At 39.1% G+C, this 21,575-nt stretch overlaps 1 protein-coding gene across 1 annotated transcript in view; it reads left to right on the forward strand.

Annotated features, from left to right (window-relative positions):
- frem2b (FRAS1 related extracellular matrix 2b) overlaps window positions 1-21,575 on the forward strand; it is a 143,226-nt gene that overhangs the window by 17,466 nt on the left and 104,185 nt on the right. The window lies entirely within an intron of this gene.

Genomic DNA, 21,575 nt, shown 5'->3' on the forward strand with positions numbered 1-21,575 from the left:
TTCATAACAGCTTAATTTCTGCTGTTATGAAATATTATGTCGAGTTATGCACAGCATGCAGCATACACAGAATGCAATGATATGCAAATCATTTAAACCCTATATTTAATTGAAAATAGTGCAAAAACAACATATTAAACTGAGAAATATTATTGCTTTTTGAAAAATAGATACCCATGTTAATTTGATGCCAGCAACATGTTTACCAGTGTCTTGCATCACCTCTTCTTTTAACAATGTGCTGTAAGTGTTTGGGAGCTAAGGAGGCCAATTGCTGTAGTTTTGAAAGCTTTGTTTCATAATTTTTCATTTCGAAATACACCAAATTTTTTCACTAAGTGACAAGTCTGGACTGCAGGCAGACTAATTTAGCACCCAGACCCTTTAACTATGGAGCCATGTTGTCATAATACAGCTATAATAATAAGCATGAAAAGACGGCATCTGGATGTCAGCATATGTTGCCAAAACCTGTATTTATCTTTTCGATTTAATTGTGGAGTAGTCTTTAGCCTTGAAGACATGGCGTCCATGATTTCCAAAAACAATAAAAAATCCAGTTTTGATTTGTTGAACCACAGGACACTTCACGACAGTCCATTTTAAATGAGCTAGCGCCCAGAGAAGGTGGCAGCGTTTCTGGATCCTGGTTATGTACAGTTTGTTCTTTGCATTTTAGAGTTTTAACTTGCATTTGAGGACGTGGTGATGATCTGTGTTCACAGACAGTTTTTTCAGAAGTGTTTTTGTTTTTGAAACATGTTAGACATGTTATTTTTGAAACATGGCATCAGATTGAAAATGGGTATATATTCTCAGTTTTAACATTTGAGACTTGATTTGTACCCCACCTTCCCCCGCTAAAACATTATTCTAAGGCTATGAAAAACGAACACGGTGATTTTTTTTTTTTTTTTTTTTTTCTTAAAAATAAAAGGCAGTCCAGTGCTTAGTCAGCAGTGCAGAAATGAAGCAGCTTGTGTTATTTGCAGGCTGGAAAGCTGCTCTGGCAGCCGCAGTAGCGTTTGATGCAGCTCTTTGAGCGCCGTGTTGCTGCGAGCTGCTCTGAGCTCTTGGTGCCCAGGCACAGGTGTGCTGTGTCATGTTCCTGCAGCCAAAGCTATCCACTGTTGGCCATGAGTGCTCTCCCACTTAAGGGGGAGGATGGAGGGGGTAGTGTTACTCTACAGCTAGAGCCTACTAGTGTTGTTTAGCTACAGTCTCTCAAGGACATTTCTAAAACTGGCTTTTAATGGCTGTATGTTTTGGGGTTATGATCATAGTGTGAGTTGATATGAGTTTGTACATGAATAATGCATTTTCTGAACTGAGGCTCCTATCATTTTTTTTTTTATATTTATGGTATTAATGCAGAAGCTACTTCAGTAAATTGTGCTACAGATAATCAGAGTTATTGGATCTGGAGCATTTCAGAGTTTTAGATTGATCCCTTGTGTTCAATATATCTGTATATCCTCTTGGAGACATTGTATGTTGTATTTAATAGTCCTTTCACCCTGTATAGGTGGAAGAACGTCATAGTTAAACAATTTTCAATAACCTTTGACCTTGTACAGCTTGAACACAGGCCAGATTCCACCCAATGGAGATAATTAATCAAAATCATTTCATGAAAGGACTTGAAATTGGTCACTAGAGCAAAGCTGTGGAGTTGACAGCAGGACGTTTTGGAGCACTGCCCTGAAGGCTAAAGTCTGGATGCCTGATGGGCAGTGTAATGAAATTGGTCTTATGCAGGATTATCAAAATTGCAAACATTAAAAAAAATATCATCAAAAAGTTAATCGGGTTTATATATTTGTCACGTACTGGTTTATTACAGGTTCTATGAGCCCAGCCTATGAGTATGCATAAATGCTCAGTATTCAGAGTAGGGATGCAATCATATCAGTATAATAATGGACTAAAAACATTACTTGTATCGTACAGATGTTTACATTTCACTGACTTCAAACCCATATTTCATGTATTTATTTTAGTTCAGAAGAGCCGATTGTTTCTGACACTGGGTTACATTTTATTTTATTATTTTTATTGCATTTCTAGCCCTCTGTAAATGTTTCTCTGTAGTGCTGATCTGGATGTGGTGCCACTTTTAACATTTTATTAATGTTTATATATGATATTTATTTTTCATGTTCATGTATGTAGATAATAATATTGGACTTTGGCTGTGGCTAGACCTGTCAGTTATTATGTATTTGTCTGATTGCAATTATTTGGGCTGAGCAACAATCAATGCGAATTCGTTGTGTTTTCATCACATTTAGAGGGCAGCAGTGCATGATTATTTATTTGATGTTTGCTAATAACACCTTTAGAGGGCGACAGTGAGTGATGTTGGTTTATTTGATGTTTGCTAATAACACCTTTATAGGGCAGCAGTGAGTGATGTTTGTTTATTTGATGTTTGTTAATAACACCTTTAGAGGGCGACAGTGAGTGATGTTGGTTTATTTGTTGTTTGCTAATAACACCTTTATAGGGCGGCAGTGAGTGATGTTTGTTTATTTGATGTTTGCTAATAACACCTTTTATAGGGCAGCAGTGAGTGATGTTTGTTTATTTGATGTTTGCTAATAACACCTTTAGAGGGCGACAGTGAGTGATGTTTGTTTGTTTGATGTTTGTTAATAACACCTTTAGAGGGCGACAGTGAGTGATGTTGGTTTATTTGATGTTTGTTAACACCTTTAGAGGGCGACAGTGAGTGCTGTTTGTTAATAACACCTTTAGAGGGCGACAGTGAGTGATGTTTGTTTATTTGATGTTTGTTAATAACACCTTTAGAGGGCGACAGTGAGTGATGTTTGTTTGTTTGATGTTTGTTAATAACACCTTTAGAGGGCGACAGTGAGTGCTGTTGGTTTATTTGATGTTTGTTAACACCTTTAGAGGGCGACAGTGAGTGATGTTTGTTAATAACACCTTTAGAGGGCGACAGTGAGTGATGTTTGTTTATTTGATGTTTGTTAATAACACCTTTAGAGGGCGACAGTGAGTGCTGTTGGTTTATTTGATGTTTGTTAACACCTTTAGAGGGCGACAGTGAGTGCTGCTGGTTTATTTGATGTTTGTTAACACCTTTAGAGGGCGACAGTGAGTGATGTTTGTTAATAACACCTTTAGAGGGCGACAGTGAGTGATGTTTGTTTATTTGATGTTTGTTAATAACACCTTTAGAGGGCGACAGTGAGTGCTGCTGGTTTATTTGATGTTTGTTAACACCTTTAGAGGGCGACAGTGAGTGCTGTTTGTTAATAACACCTTTAGAGGGCGACAGTGAGTGATGTTTGTTTATTTGATGTTTGTTAATAACACCTTTAGAGGGCGACAGTGAGTGACGTTTGTTTATTTGATGTTTGTTAATAACACCTTTAGAGGGCGACAGTGAGCTTGATGGAGCTTGAGTTTGCTCTTTCATCCTTTGGGAGCTTCTAAGTTTGAACAGCTGGAAAGCAAAATAGTTAATTATCCAATTTAGGCTTGTAATTTATTAGTTGCATACAGTGATCAAAAAAGACAAATTTTCCATACTAATTATTTATATGGCAGTTAATTGTCAACTCAGTTCCCATATTAGCGCATTCCTTTCACTGGCGAACAGAGAAAGAAAGGCTTGTTAGATGAAACTGTGAAATCCCTGACATAATTCTGTCATGTTTAGAAAGACTCACTTGATTTGAAACATGTATATACTGCTCATATTTAAAGGTTATTAAGTTCACAGTAGACAAAACTCCACTGACCTTGTTCCAGCAGAAACAAGGCAGATCTTTGATTACAAAGCCCACAAGGGCACACAAAGGTAAGTGAGAGTAAAATGGGCGAATACTCAGACCAGACAAACCAAAACTATGAAACCATGAAAGATTCTCATATCTGTCATTCATGCTGTTAAGACGCTGAAAAGAATGAGAGATGTTTCTTCTGTTGAGTTGCTGTTTATTTTTATAATTTTTTTGGAAAGCTGTTTCTTGAGCTGGGCTGAGGTAAAGGAAGCATGCTGGGCCTTGAAAAGTGGCAATAAGGTGGGATTAGCTGAAGAATAGGAGATGACTGAGATCATAATCTTGGGGGCTTGATGGTTTGGGGTGTCATTTGTCATGCCTGTCAGCAGAGTAGACTCACTTAAATTCAAAAGTCTTTCTCTTATAACCCCTAATAATCATAGTTGTGTTATTCAGTAATATGTCAATCACATACACTACTGTTCAAAAGTTTGCGTTCATTTATCATAATTACAATTTCTGGTAGTTTATTCAATAAAAAATCTAACAGTGTAGTTTTAAATACACCAAGACACCAGAACGTATTTTCACATGTTTATTCAATAATTGCATGTTTTTGGCACCACCAAGAAGTTATTAAATGTGAAATAATATGCAGTAATAATTCATTTGTGGGTCACTGAGAAGTTAGTCTCTCAAAATGATCATTTAAAAAACTTGCATTGCAGTAACTGCAACGATCTGTTCAGTGAATGAATTGATATTTGATTTAAAGATTGTGTAGTGGTGTAAACCCATTCAAAAGCAGCATCAATTGTATGTTAAATTGATGAAAATGTCATATTGTGCAACCACACATTAATAGAAATTAGCTTATTTCAAATGAAGACATGTATAAACTAGTCTTTGTACTTGGACACCAGTGTAAACGTCTCATCTTGAACTCTTGAAGTTTGTATGCATGTTTTTTTTTTCTTAGAAAGCACATTTTAATGGTCGCACCACTTGACTTGGTAAACTGAACCAGCCTAACAACGACTCAGAAATTTTCTCAGCATTTGTGAAAGTGCTCCTGCCCACTCTTTCGTAAAAGCATGTCAGAATAAAAGGATTTTGTTGTGAGTTGTGCTGCTGACGTTGAGGAAATAAGAAACATTTGCCAATGTGTTGAATACTTGTGAGGTTGCCTTATTTTTCCATAAGTTATCATTTTAAAGCTTTCAAAAGTAAAATAATTTCAAACTATTTCACATGACAATATTAGCTGTTTAATATTTTCATTAATCTGCATATTTGGTTGGACAGTTGTACCCCCTGACATTTTTAGACACTGGGAGACATAAATACATAAAATGAATTGTATTTTGATGCTTGAATATATATGTTTACATTAAAAAAAAACTGTAAAATATGCCATTTTCTATTCGAAACAAACAAGAATATTATGATGGATCAATATATTTTCTTGATTATCTGCCTCAAGATTTGAGAACCACTTTTTAACATATGCGACATTCTTTTTATTAGGCTGTCGTTATCAGTTATATATAGCTTTCGGTAACACTTTACTGTAGGGTGTAGGGCTATATGACACCTATATCAGCTTGTCATGTTAACTGACATAACCCTACATAAATGTTTACAACTGTTTATTCCAATAGACGTAATTAAGTATAACGGTTACATTTGCCAGTTCTGATCAAAGTTAGCTAAAGTAGCCTTTAGATGAAAGATGACGCCTATTACAATAAGCCTTTATAAATATTTTTGTAAAGTTGTAGCATCCTAATAGAATCATTCTGTACATTTATCTTCAACAGACCGTTTTATATTATTGAAAACAGTGATTCCAAACTGGTGGTGTATGGTGGTGGTAGGGTACTATGGTAATGTAGTTAGTAAATAGAAGTGTAGGTCCAGATATTGGCTCTGGGTTTAAGTGGTTTTATCTTCAGTGCACTCCCTGACCCAAGCCCAAGGTAGATTTGAGCAGTGAATGGACACTGAAGCTTCTGGAGGCATTCTGTTTGACATGTTTGTCTGCTTAATTGTGTTCCCTCTCTGACTGCGCTGCAGAAGCCGAGCTTACCTGAGCACACATGAGCCCTACAGGCAGGGCCTGTTTGTTGTTTGTGAAGCTTTAGAGGCACTGTCTGCCTCCAGCTCCTAATCCACACAGGAGACATCCCCACTGACAGATCCCACCGTGCCTCACTCTGTTTTCCATTCCTGCTGTCTCTCTCTCTCTCTCTCTCTCTCTCTCTCTCTCTCTCTCTCTCTCTCTCTCTCTCTCTCTCTCTCTCTCTCTCTCTCTCGCTCGCTCGCTCGCTCGCTCGCTCGCTCTCGCTCGCTCTCTCACTCTCTCTCACTTTCTCTCTCTTGCTCTCTCGCTCTCTTTCTCGCTCGCTCTCTCTCTCGCTCGCTCTCTCACTCTCTCTCACTTTCTCTCTCTTGCTCTCTCGCTCTCTTTCTCGCTCGCTCTCTCTCTCGCTCGCTCTCTCACTCTCTCTCACTTTCTCTCTCACTCTCTCTCTCGCGCTCTCTCGCTCTCTCTCTCTCTCTCTCTCTCACTCTCGCTCTCTCGCTCGCTCTCTCTCTCACTTTCTCTCTCTCTCTCTCGCTCTCTCTCGCTCGCTCTCTCTCGCTCTCTCTCGCTCTCTCTCTCTCTCTCTCTCTCTCTCTCTCTCTCTCTCTCTCTCTCTCTCTCTCTCTCCGTGTATTTCTTTTGTCTGTCTCTCTACCTGGCTGACCCTGCTGGCTCTCATGGCTAAGATGGGAGGTATTGGTTCTGCTGATTAAGCTCTGTGGAATACACACTTTGAATTAGACTTAATGAAGTTGCTTTTTGAAAGTGCACTTCATTCCACTTTCTCTGAAAGTAAGATATACCGTGCTGTGCACAAGTCGGAGACCACCATTCATTTATTTAATATCCAATAAAAAGAGCCATAAAATACAAGTTATTCCTTTTCAGGAGATTTTTCTGAGGAGATATAAGATCATTTATTTGCATAAGGAAAGGGCAAAGTAAACATGAATTCCCTAAACCAAAGTTCAAGTCAAGTCAAAGTTTGTTTATGTAGCACTTTTGGCAACAGGTGTTGTCACAAAGCAGCTTTACTGAAAAATTTGAATCCAAGCCTCCATGAGCATCGCCGGTGGCGACAGTGGCAAGAACAAGCTCCCTAAGAACAAGAGGAAGAAACCTTGTGAGGAATCAAGACTCAAAAGAGGAACCCATCCTCTTCTGGTCGACACCAGATAGCAAACCAGTAACACGAGCAATATGAACGGAGAGTGTTATAAGATACAGAAAAGAGGAACATTTTTTGAACTAAAAAGTGACTCCTAACAAACACCTGCAAGACCTGGTGGGCCACCAAAACTGTCCCCATCAGATAAACAGCACTTAAAGATTTTCAGGTCTGAAAATATCCACGGGTGTTTCTGTCCATCCTTCCGCTGTGAGAAGACGACTCAGCACTGAAATCTTGTGTACACGACAAGAGGTTGCTGAGAAAAGGAAGTTTGTGAATCAAACAAAGAAGGTGCTGGTGTTGTTTGAGCAATGGACTGACCACCCCAGAGTCCAGACCACAGCATCACTGAATGGGTTTGCTCAGATCATGAGGAACAGAAAAGTGTGACCAGCTTGTAAGGAATGAAAGCTTTAATAAAGGGAGAGTGACCACACTAAAAACTGGAAAAAATGTCTTATTTGGTTGTTGAGGAAACTGAAAATGCCTCTGTTGTGTTGAAAGTGTGGATTTTAAACTCGCAGTTAGCACCAGATTTGTGTTTTGGATAGAAGAGACATTTAGATAGAATGACCAAAGTCAGAAGTGCTGACTAAAAGCTAATAAAGATTATTAATTAAATATAATTAAATGAGCAACCATGTAATGAATTACATTTACATGATCACATAAATAATTATGCAGTGTAAATTGAATATACAGCAGCATGTCAGTGATATCTCTAGCATTGTCAGTCATCACTCAAAAATCATTTTCATCATTTCCATCATAGATCGTGGTTATCTTCATTATCTCCATCATCGGTCATCATCCCTATTATTACAGTGTTCTTCTTCTGCTTCATCATCTTTAACATTTGAATTATATTCATCATGATTGTTAGCATGATCGTGATCAAACACCAACACTCAAACATCATTTTCTTCATCATCTTCATAATTATAATAAATCATAATCATCTTCATAACTCCCTTCAAAAACATCTACGATTTTCTTCTTCCTGTTTGCTCTCGTTTACACGTTGGCTGATGTTGGCTTCCTTTTTGCCAGCTTATCATGTTCAAGAGCTTGCCATTTTCCCATTCCACCTCACATGATGCAGCAGTTCCAATCTAGCGCCTTAGACGTTTAAGCAATAGAACATGAGAGAGATTGTGATATTGTGAAATAACGTGTGATGTTCTAGTGATAGCACACAACCTCGAGAGTTCTATTGCTTTTATACAACAGTTAAATAAAGTGAGAAATTAATAAACTGGGCTGTGAATGCGGCGTTTAATATGTTTTAATGTTCGCAATTCCTTCAGCCAAATTATAGTTCCTTAACAAGCAGCGTTGTCTGTCATCACCACAACTGTCATCACCACTGAGCAGCTATTTTTGGTTTTATGTTGCAGCAGTTTTATGGCTCAGTCCAACTCTGAAGATCAGACTACGCCTTTGTTGAATGGTATTCGGTTCATTTGTGGCTGATTCCAGGTTGTTTAGCTGTTCTTCTGTCACAGCGGTCGACTGAAAAGCTGCTCAGTGGTGATGACAGTCTGGGAATTAGTGTAGTCTCGTCTTCAGAGTCTGACCAAATCGTCTGTTGGTCAAATGTGATCTTAAAAGTGTCCGTTTTCTGTTTGTGCGCAAAGTAAGAAGTAAAAACTCATCAAACACGTTATTTAGCAATTATGTCTCAGTGGATTGCTTCAGTGTTTGTAAAAAACCTGTGATGTTATACCAAAAATCAGCACGGTTAGAATGCCTCTCAACCACTCAGCTTGCGTGGCCGGAACTAAATGTTGTATAATAGAAGAATAACTTACTTTATAGAACAATAATAGACTTTTAAGGTTACAGAAAATACAGTAACTTCAGAGCGTAATTTTCAGTTCATTTCTAATTTGGCCCTACAGAGTAGAAAAGCTCAGCACTTTCAGGTAAGCATCCAAAAAGGTGCCACTGTTATGTGGGCACTTTTAAAATATGAAGATTCGAAACCGCATCTCCTGTTACGCTGTCACTACCTTTTCATGGATGTGCCAACCGCAGTGTGTTATTTTTGCATGGAGAAATGAGAGATGCTCGGGTCACTGTGAAGCGTGCAGCGTCTCCCGGCTCTTCCTTCCAAACTGCCGGGGACAGTGCCAAAGCCTGTCACAGACTTTCTTTCCATGCAGGGCTTTCAAATGCAGTGATCAGTAGAGGTGAGTGCCATGACGACATGATATTGTTATGGCAATAAATGACTAAGTATGACATTTTTCAGCAGAAAATGTCGGTACTGAAATAACGCTGAAAGAATCCATGACAGCTTGATTGATCCTATGTATTGAGGTGAAGTACGTAAGAAATAAAAACCTTCATTGTCCACTGCTACTGAAATATTCTTGGCTTCAACATACAAAAGAAATTTTTACATTACACAGTATTGTGCAAAAGTCACAAAGAGACTGCCTTTCATTTATTTAATTTCCAGTCAAAAAGGCCATTAAGTATAAGTTATTCATGTTCAGTGTCAGGAGAAATGCAGAAGCACATGCAACTTGAAAGTTCAGTCTTAGCATTTTCTGCTCCTCACGATCCCAGTAATCCCAAACACATTCAGTGATGCTGAGGTCTGGACTCTGGGATGGTCAGTCCATCTGACAACATCAGTAGCTTCTCCAGTTTGATTTGCAAATGCTCCTTTTCTCAGTGAGGGCTTCTTGACAGCCACACATCCTTTCAGGCTTCTCTGCTCCCTGATGTTTGCATAGTGCTATGTAGATGTTCTACAGGGAGATTCACTCCAAAGAGGCCCCGAATATTCTGTTGTAACTCCCATTATGAAGAAGCCATCTGAACCAAAATATACACTGCATTACATGCGGTGGTAAAAGTGATCTCCATTTTCTGCCAAACACATGAAAGGCTACGGGGGTACGCACCCAGAAGTAAACAGAGGTTAAACAACGCAACGGGTGACTGCCGCCTACTTCGTCACCACCTATCTCATTGTTACCGATGCAGGGGCATTCCAGCTTGTTCGAAGCTCCATATACTGAGGAGCACATTGCACGTTGTTTGGTTCAGATTGCTTTGTCCTAGAGAGAGCTATTACAGAATATTTGGGGCCTCCTTCAAGTGAATCTCCCTGTATGCTTCTTTTCTCAGTGAGGGCTTCTTGACAGCTACACATCCTTTCAGACTCATAGCATTGTCTGCTCACCTGTGGATTTTTTAGATCTGAGCAAGAGTAGAACTTATTTCTGATTATTTTGCTTCTCTGCATGATTTGCCAATTTTTTATGTCTGTTTCCATTTCTCGAGTAGAGGCTTCTTTAACGGCTACACATCCTTTCAGATTCATAGTTTTGAGTTATCTTCTCACAGTGGAAGGACGGACAGAAACATCTGTGGATTTTTTCAGATCTGAATTGAAGCTTGATTTTCTCCTCTCTCTCAAAGATGAAAGCCTTAATCTTTAACTCATGCACCTTACTTACCTAAATGTGCCAATGGTTTGGACTGTGTTTTTGTTTTAACATTGTCAGACATTCTCAGTGAAACTGTTCTAAATGCAGTCCAGGCTTCTAAATTTCTAAAGGATGACTCTGATTGTAATTTAAATTGTGCTGAAAAGTGAATCTGGTTGGCTGGTCTTACAGCCACAAAACAAAGGTTAACTTCACGCTCCACACTCTCTCTCTGTGTTGGTGGTAATGGATCCTCATCTTTATGGATGTTTGTAGTATGAACCTTTTCAACTGTAAGGGTTCATGGTGCTAGTTGGGTGACTGTAAACACTTTGGAAGAGGCACCTAGGAGTATTGAGGAATTATTGTGAAAACCTGTTTTATTAGCTGCTCAATTTCTCATTTGACTATTCTATTTAATATTCATCTTAAAACTAAACACATTTGATGAAAGCTTTAAGTGCTGTTTATCTGAAGGGAACGGTTTTGCTGGTCTTGTTTTTCACATGTCCTGTGACTTTTCCTATATTTTGTAAGTGGATGTCCTCATTTTTAGTGTCCTTGGAAACATATCCCGAAACAAGAAACAACTTGTGCTTAATGGCCGTTTTGCCTGGAATTTAAGTGAATGAGAGGTGGTCCCTGACATTTGCATAGTGGTATGTACAAGTTCCATAAGCTTTAAACAAGTTCCTCAACTCATTTACAGAAAATGGTTCTTCAGAGAACACCAAGTTGCCCTTAACTTGCTCCAAAACACTTTTTTTAATGTTTAATAATTAGTTTCTAGATATTCTATGGCATTTTTAATGCAGCAATACTGTTTTACTCAGGCATTTGTCTTTTTTCTTAGAGTGAAGTATGATAACATATTTTGGCATTGTGCCCACTCCTAATGATCAATAATAGCCTCTGACTGTAGAGGTAGTTTTCAAACTAATCTGCCATTCTGGTCTATACTCTAATCTCAGGTGGGGAGGGATTACATTATTTTGCAGGAGAACGTGTTCTCTCATGCACTTTCAGGGTCAGCTAAAGTCCCCTGATCCGCATTCTCCTTCACTCTAACAGCAGATATGTTGACATCAGCATTTTCCTTTCACTCTCTCATCTGTTTGCATCCTCTTATTTATCAAACTACTACTTAAGTCATCCACCTCTGTTCCTTCTGTCTCTGTTGAGGCTGCTGTAATTACAGTTTGGCCCTGAATTGTAACAGTTGCTGGCCGCTTCTCTGCAGGACGCTCTGAGTGGTGGAAGAAGAAGCATGTCCATCAGTGCCTTTCCATCTGCACTGCTCCCAGTAAAACATTAAGGCTGCGAAGGTGGTGATTTCGACACGATAGGATGAGATTCCCATAAACCATCTGGGCTAGATTATAGACTGTTTGCAGGTAGCAGCTGTTGCCCTGAAGGGTCTCGCCATCATTGTTTGGGGTCTGTGCACTTAAAAGTACTGAAATGACCTCTCACATACAGGCAGTGCTTTATATGGCCATTTTGTACTACCCTCAGCAAAGGAGAGCACACTGATCATAGCGGATGGCATTGGGGGAGGGCAATACGGTGATATTTTACTATAATCACGTTAATTTATCTCAGGCCATTCTGAGCATAATGCTGATATTTTTCAGCACTTAGAGAAAACTGATGAACTATTTGTCATTACAAATTGAGCACAGTTAGGCCTGTTTCATTGTGCAGTTTGTGAAACATTGAATACAGATGTACTTCATACACATATATAGTATATTATAGTTTTTGGGTTTTTTTTTTTTTGTTTTTTGCGAAGCAATTTTTGCGAAGCAATTCTTTCTTTTGGTCCAATCATCATGAAATTCACTTACAATTTTAAGGGGAACAAATACTCATGTCAAATTATGTAAAAAAACGGGGAAAAAAATGGAGGAGTTTTGTTCTGAAAGCAATGATGCATTGTTTGTAGCCAATCAGGCATAATGTCATGACCACCTCCTTTTTTTTCTACGCTTATTGTCCATTTTATCAGCTCCACTTACTATATAGGAGCACTTTGTAGTTCTACAGTTACAGACTGTAGTCCATCTGTTTCTCTGCATAGTTTGTTAGCCCCCTTTTACCTTGTTCTTCAGTAGTCAAGACCTCCATGGACCCTCACAGAGCAGGTACTATTTGAGTGGTGGATCATTCTCAGCACTGCAGTAACAATGATGTGGTGGTGGTGTGTTAGTGTGTGTTGTGCTGGTAGAAATAGTCATTTTTCAACTTTTCAGTTTTAGTCACATTATGAAGAGCAGGCTTTCCATTAATAACAAGTTGACCGTTTACTTCTCCAAGCTACTGTAAAAGCACATTTGGAAACTCTTTTGGCCTAAAGGTGGTTTAAACTCCTCAATGTTTTGAATGCTGAAAAGTACTGAGATTACAGCAAGGGCATTAATGAGTGGGCTCTGGCTATTCCCAAGGTGAACTTGAATGAAGTTCTTTAAATTACTGCATGATATGTTCAACAAAAATGGTATTTGTTTCTAGAGAGGTACTGTAGGTTTTTCAAAAAGGGTCTATATAGCACCATATAAAACACTCTCTATCAATCTGAAGAACCATTAAGGGTTCTTTGAGTGTTCATGGTTTTATATACAATCATTTTCTTTACTAAAGAACTCTTTAAGAACCATTTTAAAGTGTGATGTTAAGCTTGGTGCTATATAGAACTCTTTTCAAGAAGCACATTCTACAGCACATTCTCCATCAGTCTGAAGAAACTCTTCACCGTGCAAAAAAACATTTAGTCATGAAAAAGGTTCTTTGAGTGTTCATTGTACTATATAGAACCCTTTCCTTACTAAAGATCCTTGAAGACCATCTTTTTTTATGAGTGGTAAAGCACAAAGTTAGAAACACCAAAGTCTAGGCTGTTTTTCTCACACTGGTGGTGTTAAGCTGCAAAGCTGTTTATCAGATGATAATGAATTGAAACATACATCTTTAGAAAAATACTAAGTGTGTTTAACGAACTGAACTTAAAACATTGTGCAAGAGTTTCACTGTGAGTTAATATCAAATATAGCTTATATACTGCATACGTGTTCTCTATGGGTCATAGACATGTCCCTTCACTGCAGTCTAGTGCTGCAAGTCCAGCATAAATTGTCTAAATCCTTCCACTTCCACAAAAAATCTGCCTTCTTCTGTGGCTCCTCAATGCTTTACATATTGTACAGTTCAGGTCATAAACGTGTCTTTAATACAAAGAGTTAAAAGTGATGTCTCAATGCAGAGTTACAGGCTCTTCTTGGCTGTGTGCCAGACATCAATGCCCCAGCGTCTGGCACAAGAGGGACTTTCTTTTTAAATAAACTCATTAATTCTCTTTCAGGCTTTGCCTTGCTAGTGTGCAGCTGATGATGGTAACATTTGTAGCATCTTCAATGTACTGTTTCATTTGAAACTTTTGAAGGGCTCAGTTTCAAGGCCTCGTTTGGAAGCTCATAATCTAACATGCACTGTGTGGAGAATGTATTGTTCACTACAGAGATGAAAGAAATAGATCTACTGCTGTTTCAGTGGTAGCTGTAATTTACATAAATTTTCAGTGTATATCTGATAGCCCTCGCATGCTAAGGCAGCCGCCACGTGTAGAGTTGACCAAGGTGAGGAGTAATCTCTCGGAGAGAGAGGGGGATAACCCGGTCATGCTTTTGACTTAGTTTCTTGCTTTAGGGCTCCCTGGGTGTGCATGCTGGGGAGACATTCTCCAGTTGGTGGTAAAGCCCAGGTCTGGGCTTGCCCTGCTGAATTATTCCGTGTGCCGTCACCGCTTGCCTCAGGATGTTGCTCTAGCAGTGTCTTTCCTACTCGGGGAGGGGCTTTACCTGAGCCACATTCCATTCTAAGTTTAAAGCAGAGCTTTTATTAACTGGGCCAGTCTCTCCATGCCTCTCCAGTAATCAAATTTACTCAATTTCCCCCTTACCTCAAATGTGGTCGATCAGCCGAGACATGTTTGGTGTTCCTCCTTTTCCCTCTTTAGTTTAGCTGTGAGGCTAATGTCCTAAGAAGATATAGAGGCTCTACACTTTTTGTCATGGTGTCAAACTGGATAATGTGCCTGTCTCAAACTGTATCAAGCTGATAATTAATATGAATACAAGTTGTACTGTTATTTATGTTGGAGAATGTTTGGCACAGCTTAAAGTAGTAGTTGCATCAGTTTTCAATGAATGTCTGCTTTGTGAATTTGTGGGGGGAAAAATATATATATATATATATATAATCAATACACTGTATTTAAATATTTGAAATTGGCTAAGTACATTAATGTATGTTACTCAAAGATTTACACATTTTTTCTGAATATAAATATTGCAATATATGTTTCAATATACATTACAATATATAATTAAATATATATTATGTTTTATAAAATTTTATGTTAAGAGTAATAAATCAAGAACAGCAATAAAATATATTGGTTTACTTGCAAAAAAGGCTAAGAAACTCTACTTGTATGAAAAAGTTAAATGGACAAAATGCTTCCTGTGCAGTTTGTTTCTTTATCTGTTCAACAGTTTGACGATCTATTCATCATTTAATAAATGGCCAAATATCCATCTAACAGTAATTGCTAAAGGTTAAAAATACTGCTAGGAGAAACGCGCTACAGATCATGAACTGCGCTAGCTTTTTTCTAGTTAACTGAAGCTACACTGACGTGTTTTCTTTCTTTAAGTTTTTTTTTATCATTTATGTTGAGGGAATCAAGTCGAGCAGCTGATGTTAGAGGGATAGGAAGGTGTAATTAAACCTGTCTCATGGTGTTTGGATCTGTTGCCTGCTAACTAACCTAACATTAGCATAGCAAGCAGGCTACAGATCCAGTCAGGGCCACACACCACAGGTTTGATTCTGACTAATTGGTGCTCTGCTGACTACATTTTTGCAATACAAATCTGTCTGAGAGATTAAAGTCAATTGACTGGTGTTGGAGTCAGAAAAAAAACAAAATAGACCCTGTTCTATGGTGTTTGGAACCGCAGCAGTGTAGCTAAGCTAACAATAGCCTAGTTAGCAGGCCAGAAGTGGCACTCACCACATTACAATCTTGGTCTCTGCTACCTGATGTTTGAATTACATACATTTAGAAAGTAAAGACTTATTTATGAAAGTGCAACTTTTGACTGACGTTGGAGTGACAGCTGGAAACAAATGCACTCTACGGTGTAGCTGTTAGCCTCTGCTAAGCCACAGACCTGAGTATTTTTTTCTTACAGATATTTTCTTATATGCTGTTGATGCCATTAATCTCAAAGAGGCTTTTGAGATCAACAGCATCACTGAAGTGATAAGAGGGCACTGTACTGGCACTGGAATGTAACTAGAACAAGAAATTCAAATAGGAAGACAGTAAATAGCAAGCCAGTCTCAGGCAATACTGACCTCATCCCAACTTCAAAACACAGTGGTGGCAGTATCACAATTTGGGGCTGCTTTGTTGCTCTTGGAGCAGGACAGCTTGTCCTCATTTGATGAATTGTGGATAGTGTCAAGAAATACTACAATGAGGCAAGATGGATGAACATTAGGCCATCCATCTGTGAATTGAACCTCAACAGAGCTTAGGTCCTACAGAAAGACAATGACTGAAGCAGAAGAAATGTTGCAGTTTAGAGTGGCTTTGTCAAAGTCCAGACCTTAATTTAATAGAAATGTGGAGTTGCTTATGCAAGAAAGCCCACCAACATAAGAGTTGATGCAGTTCTGTAAGAAGAAATGGACCTAAAAGTAAAGACTTATATATGAAAGCGCAAAGTCGAGTGACTAATGTTGGAGCGACAGCTGGAAACAAATGCGCTCTATGGTGTAGCTGTTAGCCTTCGCTAAGCCATGGTCCTAGTATTCTTCCTTAGATATTTTCTTAGTCCTGATTTAGCAGCACATCAGATGAAAAAAAAACCTTAAACAGTATTATACAGCTGTGGAAACCGTTTGGCTTCAGAGTGGAAAAGAGGCCAGTGATAAGCAGTAAGAGGGCACTGTGCTGGCATTGGAATGTAACCGCTGCACCATTTAAGGTGGAACAGGAAATTCAAATAGGAAGACGGTAAATAGGAAGCCAATCTCAGTTATGGCAAATTTATCAATTCATGTGTCTCCTGCATGCCTCACATTTTCTCATAACTTATAACTGTCTTGTTGCACAGACCAGGTGCAAAGCCCTGGTGTTGCCTGATGAAATTGACCAAGTCAGTTGGTGCCTCAGCCAGTACAAGAAGAAACAGAAGTGCAGCAATTGCTCTAGTGTCCACAGTACACTGATACTAACTCCAGCAGTTCCTTTATTTTTGCTGTCTCTAAACAAATGTAACTACCTTAGTCTCCAACATACTAGACAGCAGGAGGTGTTGGAGGGTCTGCTGCATTTTAATTGTAACTCAAAATGTGACAAACATGTCTGACTCAACCTTTCAGTTGAATGGGATAACTTTTGTGTCATTTGGCTGTTTGTACATTGCACCTATTTGTGGATTACCAGTATAAGGGTTATGACAAAACTCATACCATAGGAAGAATTTCCACCACTATGATGTACTTTACCGTATTACTGGTATAGTGCCCAGCACTTTAGTTTGTACAGTTTTTGATTGCTTGACAGCAATATTAGCAAACTTCAAACACTAGACATGTCTTGGCTGATTTACCACATTTGGACTAAGGGGAAAAGCTTTTTTGCCAACTTGGTCCTTTAAACTTTCTCTTCTGTATTGAAGTGTAATATACAAAGCTGAGAACTCTTGTTTGTCACTCAGAAGATGCATGAAACAAATCATTTTTGAATAAATTCTAACTTTAACCCAAAATGATTACTGTTCTTTAAAGCCATGTTGCAACAGCTCTATGGCACTGTGTGTCTGTGAACCTGGTGCTATAACTCAATAAATCAGGCTGCCTAATGCTTTTCTGGCCCTCAGGGGGCTCTCCACTGCCTTCCTGCTGCCGCCTTTGAGGCTATGCTGACAGCCAGGGCCGAGCTGCTGCCTCACAGGCCCTCTCCCGCAGGGCCCGGTGGCGTGACTGCAGCCTGACAAGACACTCCCCTCCCTCTTTCTCTGTGTTTCTCTGTCTCTCTGTCTCTCTTTTTCACTGGCTTCTTCCGTCTCTCTCTCCCTCACATACATACAAGGCTGAAAGCGATATCCTGCTGCATGGTGACTCACTGCCTTCAGTCAGCTTGAGCAGCACTTCAGGGTTCACAGAGGGGAAAAAAACAGCTAATAAGGGGGTACTCAGTACACTGTGTGTGGTTATAAAGCCTTGCCCCATTTTTGGCACTTTCTGAAAGGTTACAAGAAGAAGCTGAACAAAATGTTTAAAAGAAAGTAAAAGGTCCTATAAGGACTAGCTAAGCTTATGAATACTTAAAGCTACATGCTCATTTTTTGTGCTCTGTGAGTTTTACTAAATGTTTTTGGCACTACAGCATGCTTTGATAGAGTGATCTGCTCATGCATTTCTGTAGCTTATTAATGCAGACCTCCTAATGGTGTAGATGCCATAAACAAATCATAATCCAGTGCTGCCTGAAAGTTTGTGAACCCTTTATCATTTTGTGAATTTCCTCATAAGTGTGACCTAAGATATGATCAGATCTTTAAATCATAATGATAGATAAAGAAGAACCAGTAAGACAAATAACACCTACAGTTGTGTAGTTTTTCATCCATTTTTTGAACAAAGTAATCCAACATTGAATGTCTTTGTTGGCAAAAGTATGCAAACCTCTATAATGATCAGTTTCATAAAGATGATAATTAGGGTCAGAAGGTTCAATCAATGGGATGACACTCAGATACGAGTGTGGCTGACCCTACACTATACCCTACATCAGTCTTCTTCAGCATCATGTCTGGTCTTCAATGCACACATTTGTTAGTCTTTGCCATTTCTTGGTCAAATGAGGACCTCAGAAAACTATTTGATAATGATCGTTCTGTCTTATTGGAAGAGCCCAAAGCAGTTTCTGAAAAACTTGGACCAATACATTGTCAGACAAGGAAATTCAGCACCGCTGGTACCCTTCCCTGGAGTGATCATCCAACCAAATTGACCCCATGGCTAAGGTGTAGAATATTTTGGTAGATCACAAAGACCCCAAGGTAACATCTAAGGAAGTGTAGTTTGCAGGCCTCTCTTACATTTTCCAGTGTCCACACTGAAGTCCACAATCAGGAAAACACTTAACAACTATAATATTTATGGAATGACGGCATTGAGAAAGCAACTTCTATTTAGGAAGAACATGTATGGTCGTTATTTCCACCTGAATGAATAAGAATATCACTAAAATACTATTATGCATGCAAACATGGCAAAAAAGGATCATTGTGGCTTAAATGAAAAATGTTACGTTTGGCCAAACTGAACACTGCAGTCCAGCATAAGAACCTCATCCCAACTTCAAAACATGGTGGTGGCAGTTTGGGGCTGTTTTCCTGCTATTGGACCAGGACAGCTTGCCCTCATTTGATGAATAATGGATTATGTCAAGAAAGTATACAATCAGGCAAGATGGATAAATGTCAGGGCATCTGTTTGTGAACTGAACCTCAACAGAACATAGGTCCTGGAGAAAGATAATGACCTAGGCAGAAAAAAAACCTTAATTCAATATAAATGTTGAGGTGCTAATGCAAGAAAACCCAGCAACATAAGAGTTGAAGCAATTCTGTAAGGAGAAATGGGCCAGTATTCAGTCAATATGCATTCTGTTCATTATGCCATCTAATGCAAGTGTCTTGTTTGATTAGCATTTCATAACTGAAACAGACTGTGGCTAATTATAGTAAATCATATTAGAACCAAAGGCAGCATCTTCTTGTAGTGAGAAAGCATTGATTAAAAAGCATTGGTATGTCATTTGGAGTTCTACAAGGTTCTGCAAGAGCCACAGCTTTTCTCACTCTTTATGCCACCTCTAGGATAATTTCATGGATATGCTGATATTGTGCAGTGTTATTTAATTTAATTTTATTAGTATCTTTATCGTGGGGTATTTTATTTTTGCTTTCATTTTTAAACATACCATTTCACTGCAAATCTTCTACATAGGCAGACTTCTTCTACAAACGTGTGAAAGAATGGGTTGCTCTCAGGAGCTCAGGGAATTCCAGCATGGTACCGTGATAGGATGCCACCTGTGCAACAGGTCCAGTCATGAAATTTCCTCACTACTAAATATTCCACAGTGAACTGTCAGTGGTATTATAACAAAGTGGAAGCGATTGGGAACGACAGCAACTCAGCCATGATGTGGTAGGCCACGTAGTGCACAGAGGTCACTTACTTTCTGTCAATCGCTGTAGATCTCCAAACTTCATGTGGCCTTCAGATTAGCTCAAGAACAGCATAGAGAGCTTCATGGAATGGGTTTCCAAGGCTGAGCAGCTGCATCCAAGCCTTACATCACCAAGGAAAAAGAGATTTTGGAAAATGTTATGCTCCCAACATTGTGGGAACAGTTTGAGGATGGCCCCTTCCTGTTCCAACATGACTGCACACCATTACACAAAGCAAGGTCCATAAAGACATGGATGAGCGAGTTTAGTGTGGTTGATTGGCCTGCAGTGGAGTGGAGTCCTGACCTCAACCCGACAGAACACCTTTAAATGAATTAGAGCAGAGACTGTGAGCCAGGCCTTCTCGTCCAACATCAGTATCTGACCTCACAAATGCACATCTGGATGGTCAAAAATCCCCTTAAACACACACCTAACCCTTGTGGAAAGCCTGTTGAAGCTGTTATAGCTGCAAAGGGTGAGCCAACATATTAAACCCTATGGATTACGAATGGGATGTTACTCAAGTTTATATGGGTGTGAAAGCAGACGAGCGAATACTTTTTGCAATATAGTGTGTGTGTGTGTGTGTGTGTGTGTATGTATGTATGTATGTATGTGTGTATATATATATATATATATATATATATATATATATATATATATATATATATATATATATATATATATATATATATATATATATACACACACACACAATGTAATGAGCAACAGGCATTTTCTAATTATGGCAAAAACCTGAAAAACGACAATGACAAAAGTGCAGATCCAAGGTTTTCTTCCAACAGCAGCGATAGATAGATTGATGTTTTTTTAATATCTGAAACTGTACAAATAAAATAGAACTTGTGCACTAAAATGTACAGAATTTTACTCTCTCCTTTTGCTCTCTCCTGTCTAAAGCCTCTGCATAAACAGGTTAACTCACTCATACTTGGTATGCATGATGCAGTGTGGGGTCTATACCTAGCACAGCTGTACGAAACGTATTGCTTCATTTGCCCTCAGTTACTTGCTCAGTCATTCTTTATACACCATGTGTTTTACAAATGCATTATTGGCTGTTATTAAATTGTGTAATACTGCATGCTTTTACTGAACTGATCTATATCGAACTGATTCTGCACGAGTTGAGGATAGTGTCATTTCAAGCATCAGGTGTTTATAAGAGCATAGCTGCAGATGCAGCACAATAGGGCTCACCTGAGAACATCATGACAATATCTTATCCCCCAAAAATACCAGCACACACATATTTTGTGTTTTGGGATACACACACTCTCACCCGCTTCCTTTGATTGTGTGTTTCGGCTGTGTGCCATGAAAGCGACATGACAGATGCATGGATTCCCTAGCTCTCTCTGGGGAGAGACTCTGGAGGAGTATCTGCTGTCGGCTGTCCTCTCCTGGGATCCAACCTGTGAGAACCCCCCCGCCCCCTCTTTCAGGATATGGGAACACTTTGGGCTGTGAAATAAAAAGGAGAGAGAGACTTATCTAGAGCGAGAACCAAGGGAGAAGATGAAAGATAGAGGTGCTCTGCTGTGCCTCACTGTGGTAGAGAGCAGTTTCGTAAAGCCAAAGGCCTGCTTCAGTATTCTTTCTGTCATCCATACTATCTATAGTTCCCGCCAGATTGCAAAGAATGTTTGTAGTTGGTGAGTTGGTGGCCCTTTTGGGTTTGTTTTGAGTGTAAAGACAGTCCTTGCCTCTTCACATAGTTTCGGAATACGTGACTAGCATGTGCCAGTAGCTTTTCAAAACAGTTGTCTTTATTTCAAATTCTGT

Source organism: Pygocentrus nattereri, chromosome 17 (genome assembly GCF_015220715.1).
Source record: "Pygocentrus nattereri isolate fPygNat1 chromosome 17, fPygNat1.pri, whole genome shotgun sequence".
In the NCBI taxonomy this organism is placed as follows: Eukaryota; Metazoa; Chordata; class Actinopteri; order Characiformes; family Serrasalmidae; genus Pygocentrus; species Pygocentrus nattereri.